Raw genomic sequence first — 7174 nt, forward strand, 5'->3', positions numbered from 1 at the left:
AGCAAGCCTGCCCCTTCTGTCTGAGCTTTTATAGGGCTCCAGTGAACTAATCAAGGCCCATGCTGAATGGGAGGGGCCACATCTCCATGGAAATTATCCAATCAGAGTTATTACCCACAATTGGGTGGGGCACATCTCCACAGAAACAACCCAATTCAAAAGTTCCAACTTAATCAACATTAACACATCTGCCTCCACAAGATTGCAACAAAGAACATGGCTTTTTCTGGGGGACACAATACATACAAACAGGTACAGAGGGAAAGGAATCTTTCATTCATTCAACAAAAACATTTAACACTTCTTATGTACCAGCTACTGCCCTAGGTCCTGGGGACAGAGCAATAAATAAAACAAGTGTCTGATGGTCCTTTACGTCCTGGTTATGAGCAAGAGGATTTACAGTCTGTTAGATGGAGATGGGGCTCTAAAAGTGAGGGTGCCTCATGTTAAATGATGGGAAATACTAAGGAGGAGTGTAAAGAGGGAAGGGGTTGAGTGGGATGTTGGCATTTTTAGAAAAGGCTACCAAGACGGAGGTGGCCTTTGAGTAAATATCTGAAGGTGATGAGGGGGGAGGGGTCAGGTGGGGAGGGGACGAGCTCAGTGTTCCATGTTAGATGCCTCTTAAATTCCAGAAATTTAGGAGAGAAGGATGTTGCCGTGGTTTGCCAGAGCTACCGTGACAAAGTACCACCGACCGCTTGGCTTGGACAGCAGGGATTTCTCGACCCAGTTTTGGAGGTTGGAAGTCCACCGTCAGGTGTCGGAGGAGCATGCTTGCTGGAGTCTGCCGTGCTCCGCTGTGGCGGCCGTGGGTCCTTGACTCAATCTCTGCCACTGTCTCATGGCTGCCTGTCTCCACCTGACTCTGCATCCAAATTCCTTCTGCCTGTGAGGACCCCGTCACATGGATAAGGCCCACCCCAGTTCGGTTTGGCCTCCTCTTAACTACCAGGATCTTTGAGGGTTCTATTAACAAATGAGTTCCCAGCCGTAGGACCAGGGCATGGACTGGAACTGGGCTACATGGGGCACAGGATTCAGTCACAACAGGTGTGGGGAGAGAAGCCCCTGATCCCCAGGTGTGGGCTTGGATGACATTTGGGACAGAACTTTGGGCTTGTTACCATCACTGGCTCTGATTCTGAAGAAGTTTAGGAAGGCTTTGGTTTGCTTGCGGCTGGTAGGAGATTTGGGGCTCATAACTAATGTGTGAATTTTGCATCATAAACTATATATATGGTTAATTTTAAATGATAAAACAATTAAATGATAAAATAATCATTCAATTCTTTTAAGGACTTTTACAATGATGTAATGGCCTGGATGATCATTAAAAAAAAACAAAAAAACAAAAAACCAAAAACCAAAAAACCAAAACCAAACCAAACCAAAATACAAAAAACAACAATTGTATCTTAAATGCCTTAGTCTTTTCCTCTTCTTTACAAACCTCTCTGGAAGTGAAGTGCATCTGTCATTGATCTGGGTCTTAAAAACCCCATCTTCTTCTGTAATTTCATTTCATTTCTACACAAATAAAGGACCACTTATAACAGTGCACCTGTTGTGCAGAGCAGAGTAGCAACATTACTTGCCAGTGCTTCATCCAATCGGTGTGTGTCTGCGAAACGCCAGGGATAGGCAGGACCCCCTTCTGAGTGTGTCAGCAGAACAGGGAGGGTTGAAATAGAAGCAACCAAAGGACGTGACTGCAGCTGCCTGGTGCCAAGGGCAGAGAGGCTGGGGTAGAGTGCCAGCTTGCTTGGAACAGAAGAGCTCTCAGAAGACTACCTTTTCTTAGAAATACTAACAGATTCAAGGAGTCTTCAGACTGGCCCTTTATGTCTTTCAGTAAGACTTTCCAGAAGCACCAGGTTGTACCCTCTGCAGGGTCACGGAAAGAATGAATATGAATCGGCAATCCAAGAGGAATTTCAATTTCAACTAAAATCCCTGCTTGACCTTAACCTCTTGTCTCTCTTCTTTTTCCAATCAAAGTGGCTCGGTGATTTGTGCACTAATAAAATTATAAACTCCTTTTGGGCACCGGCGTGGCCCCCGTACGTCCTAGGTACTCAGTGCAATTGGCTGAATTGGGTCATAGAACCACTAACTCTAACTCCACTCATGGACCTGATAATACTTGTTACCACTATTGAATGCCCTGGATCCAGTGCCAGGCATGACAAAAGCTGCTTTTTTCCTCCCCTAACCCTCTCAGCAGCTTTAAGTGTGACTCTTACAGGTGAAACTATGACTCGGAAAATTAAGCAGTTTGCCCAAAGTTAAGTAGCTTTTCTAAGTCCTAGTCTTGGGGTTTGAAATTTCTTTACACCATGTTACTCTGTTGCCAGATAATCTTGGCAGTTTTTCAAAACAAACAGAAAGGAAAACAATTTTAAAAGCTCCTGCATATTATAATCTTATGTTAAGGCACCAAATAAGGTCACAAATGGAAAGAATCTTTAGAGTAGATTGAAAACTAAGGTTTTTTGTACTTTTATAGCTGTGTTCCACTTAGAATCACTTTTCACCTAAAAAAAAAAAACAGAAAGCAATTTCATGAAGTCCTAATTTTAATTAGCTTGCATCTGCATAAGGACCTCCAGCTCTCCTTGCGCATATTCCATTATATAATTCTCCCATATCCAGAGCTGACTGCTGAAAAGATTTATACCTAGATTTCAAGTTCTACCATACCAGGGAAAACATTAGTATGTTCTTTACAATTGCATATACCTTCTCTTTTTATGAACGTTATATATGCAGAAGGGCCTCAATAAGTAATATATATTTAATTAAATTAAAAATCAGAGTAAATTGCAGGCTCTTTCTGCTGTGAGAGAAGTTTGCTTATTCTGCTGGTTTTGTCCTACTATGGTCACGGATTCTAGCAATTTCTGAATTGTGGTAAAGAGATCAAACATTTTCTTTCTCTGTGACTTTTCTTCATAATTCCTGTATGCTACAGCGACTCTTGGAATGGTTTTCATCTCTCATTTTGAATGTTATAGTTTGATGTGCTTGGTTTTGTTAAAGTAAACCAGCTTTTACTACCCTAAAACCATTACCAAGGCTCAGAAGTGAAGAAATTTTTTTTTTTTTTCTCAGAAATAACATTAAAATGAACCCTTTGCTTTCAGTGGCCGGGGGCCAGGTACATTCCCAGCAGACATGAACAGCACAGCTTTCTGGAGGTGCCCATCGCTGTGTAAGGAGTCCCGACACTGCCGCACAGCTAGCAGCAGCGGCCTGAGAACCTGCCCAAGGTAAGTCGCTGTGCTGAGGAATCCTTCCTCCCCGGGACCGCCCGAGAAGCTGCCTCAGTCAGAGATCCGCCTGGAACCAACGGCACCTTCGCACTGAATAACTGAGGTGCATTGAAGGAAGGGCCTGATCACCAGGACGTCGGCAGGATCAAAGGAACCAGCGAAGGGTGGTGAGGCATGGGGGGTTCTCAACAGCAGGGGCCCTTCCCGTGCCAAGGCTGGAAGCAGCCAAGGAAAGGGAGAGGCCGCTGGGGCCTGGAGAGACCTGGAAGCTGTGGGAAAGGGCCACCGCGTAGGAGCTGTGGCTTCAGTAGAGGAACCCAAGGTGGAGAAGCCACAGACAACTTGTGGCTGGGCAGGCTGGAGGCCTGCAGAAGGAAAGACCACTTCCTCACTCTCCCACCCCCTCTGATCCCCTGCTGATGCTTCCCGTTGGCTGAACCCACCAGAAGCCAAAGGGCCAGGGGGTCTGAGGATGTGATGCATTACAGATGAGCCTCCTGAGGTGCTGCAAACTCCTGTATGTCAGGTTAGTGCAGAGACTTTCAATCTCAGTGCTATGGATGTTTGGGTTGGATATTCTGCATTGTAGAAGGTTTAGCAATGTGCCCTAAAATGCCATTATCTTTGATGCAGTCTTTTAGGGGCAGACGTATTAGTGTTGATTAGGTTGGAACCTATTGATAGAGTGTTTCCATGGAGATGTGACTCAATCAACTGTGGACAAGACCTTTGATTGGATATTTTCCATGGAGGTGTTACCCCACCCTGAATGGGTGGGTCTTAATTAAATCACTGGAGTCACATAAATGAGCTGACAAACAGAAGGAACTTAGAGCTACAGCTGAGAGACACATTTGGAAGAAGGCCATTGAAAGCTGACACTGACATTTTGGAGAATGTCATTTTGAAACGCAACCTGGGAGCAAGCAGACATCAGCCTCATGCCTTCCCAGTTAACAGAGGTTTTCCGGATACCAATGGCCTTTCTCCAGTGAAGGTACCCTGTTGTTGATGTCTTACTTGGACACTTTATGGCCTTAAGACTGTAACTTTTAACCAAATAAACCCCTTTTTTAAAAGCCAATTCATTTCTGGTATTTTGCAAAATGGCAGCATTTGCAAAACGGCAGCATTAGCAAACTGGAACAAGCAACATCCCTAGTCTCTTCCTTAGGAGATGCCCGTAGACCCCCTCAAGTTGTGACAATCAAAAAATGTCTTTAAGCATTGCCAAGTGACCCCTGGGGAGCAAATGTGCCCCCAAGTAAGATCCACTGGGTTGCAAGACAAAAAGAGGATTTGTTAACTCAAGGATTCACTCATTCATTCCAGGAAAATTTTTTTCCCCACCACAACTATTGGCAAATTTTGATGCTGAGCCCTGGAATTACAAACATGAATAAGACATGATTCTTGCTTTCTAGAAGAATTCCCTTTTAGAGAGGAAGGCAGATAAGTGATTATCAATAAAAAGTTATAGCATAGTGCCATAATAGAGGTGTGGAAATAAATGAAGACAACCAAACGAGAACAAGGAAATTCTATGTATTCAGAGCTTCCTATAACAAGGGAGTCGGCCACCATCATTGTGCTTGGCAGAGGCTCAAAGTCAGGCAGGGGGTGGGAAATCTTTAGAGTGGAAAAAAGGGGAAGCTTCAGGAGTGCCTTGGAGGGAGGCTGTTGGTGTGGGGAGGATGGAGGTGGCCACCTAGAAGTGGGACATCCTATGTGATTGGTTAAAAGAGCATATTTGACTTTGGTTGCTCCTCAGTTGGCTCTGGGACAACATTAATAAAGCTGGCAGTTATTGATCAAGTTCTGACCACCCTGGGACTGCTGCCACAGTGATTATGTTTGACTTCCTGAAATGGTTGCTGGAGACTGTGGCTTGGCACCCTGAGGTGCTAAAGTGTCTGGCCTGACATGTCTCGAGAATGGGGTGCAGGTTTATGGGAGATGCATGTTAATTAGGGTTTGTGAGGGGAACACTTTTCTTCCTCTCTTCACATTTCTTCCCATAAAATGGAAGCTTCTCATGGCACATCCACCTTCTCAGGAATGTGTGTGTGTGGTGGGGAGTAGCTTCATCTTTCACTCTCTCATTCTCTCCTGTTGGGAACGGAGCAGCTTAGTTGGCAAGATTGGGGTGAAGGCTCCTGCACTTGGATGGCTGGGTATCTTGACTCTCTCTCTTCTGCTGAAAAAGGTGGCATGGCTTCTCCTCCTGCTTTCACAGCCTCTGGTAAGCATCTTTATCCAGCGAGGACAGCCTGTGGTTCTCTAGCTGCTTGGCCTTTGGCTGGGTGGGTAGACCTTTTGACTTCATTATTTTAAGTGCCATCAGTTTCTCAAAGCTCTGAAAGTTTTAACTCCTGTCTGAACCTACTTGAGTCATTCGTCTGGATGTCCAGCAGGTTATTTCTAACATAGCATGTCTGATATATAACCCTTGGCTATATCCAGTATCTGTTTCTACACAGTCTCCCCATGTCGAAACTGACAACTCATTTCTTGTAGTTGTTTATTTCAAAACTCTTAAGTTGTCCCTGACTCTTCTCTTTTTTTCATGACCCACCTCCAACGAGTCAGCAACCGCCATTGACTCTACCCTGGAAATGCATTTGGAGTTGTCCACCCCTTTCTGGGAGCTAGGCTTTGGGGCAGCCAGAACGATCCTTTAAACACTTCATTCCTCTGCTCGAAGTTCTATAGCAATTTCTCTTCCATTCAGAACAAAATCTAAATTATGGTCGTGGTCTACATGACCCTCTGGGATATGGGGCAGCCCCTCTCTTAACCTTCCCTCTGGCCCCTCCCCATCTGCACTGCGCCCCAGCCAAGCGGCCTGGGGTGCTCTGGCCTCAGAGCCTGGGTCCTTCCTGCCCCCAACTCACCGCAGACCTGACCTTCTCCCTGCACTCGCCTTCCTGCTCCAGTGCCCCCTTTCAGCCACCACACCTGAAATACCACCCCTGCTCTCTACTCTTGTACTCTGGATTTTTCCTTTGTAACTTCTCACCATTTTACCTATTGTGTATTTATAATAGTTATTGTCTGTTTCCCCGTGTAGAATATAAGCTCTGTGGCATCTGGGATTTGTTCACTGTTCTATCCCTGGGTTAGGCCAGCACTTTTCTCACCTTAAATATACACCCTCTACATGAATAAACCTGGCATGCCTAATGCATAAGTGGAATAAAACGTAACCACTTCTGCCGGGTGTTAGACAGAATAGGAACGGTTGAGTGCAATTTCCCTCATTTCAAACATACATGCTCTCTTCTTCCTTTCCAGGCTCCAGAGGATCGAGGAGATTGCTGTTCTATTTATTCATCATTTTTGTAAGCATGCGTCTGTGATGCTCTTTCATTGTTAGCCTGAACAGACTTCCCTGTTCGTTTGCCCTTGCTGTGGAATTGCACAGACCGAGAATAAGCCACGTCTCAGAAATAATGGTATTTGAAAATCATCCTGACTCTTCCCTTATCTTTGTCATGGACGAAAAGTCACCTGCCAGACTGGTGTCTCTTGGGTGTCCGCCCCCTTTCCTTTCCTATTTACAGAGACCCCACCCAGGCGTTCTGTCTCACACACACCTACACACCCACGCATTGTCCTTCCGGGCGGGTCACTGACAGGTAGCGAGTGGCCCCTGGCAGCCGCTGGTTCCCTCCCTTCACGGTGGGTGGTGAGCGGGTGGAGGGTGAACATCGGTGGGGGGTGGAAGGGGTCTGGGCTTCCAGGGGAGCTGCTCTCTGACAGCACCTTGTGATCCTGCAGGGCTGGGGGGCTGCCTCACCTTCTTGTCTAATTGTGTGTCGCCAGCCCCTTCGCAGGCCTGCCTGTTTTTCCCTCCTTGCTCTGATCACAGATAGGGGTGTTCATGAGACAACCAT

This window comes from Choloepus didactylus, chromosome 12 (genome assembly GCF_015220235.1).
Source record: "Choloepus didactylus isolate mChoDid1 chromosome 12, mChoDid1.pri, whole genome shotgun sequence".
Classification (NCBI taxonomy): Eukaryota; Metazoa; Chordata; class Mammalia; order Pilosa; family Megalonychidae; genus Choloepus; species Choloepus didactylus.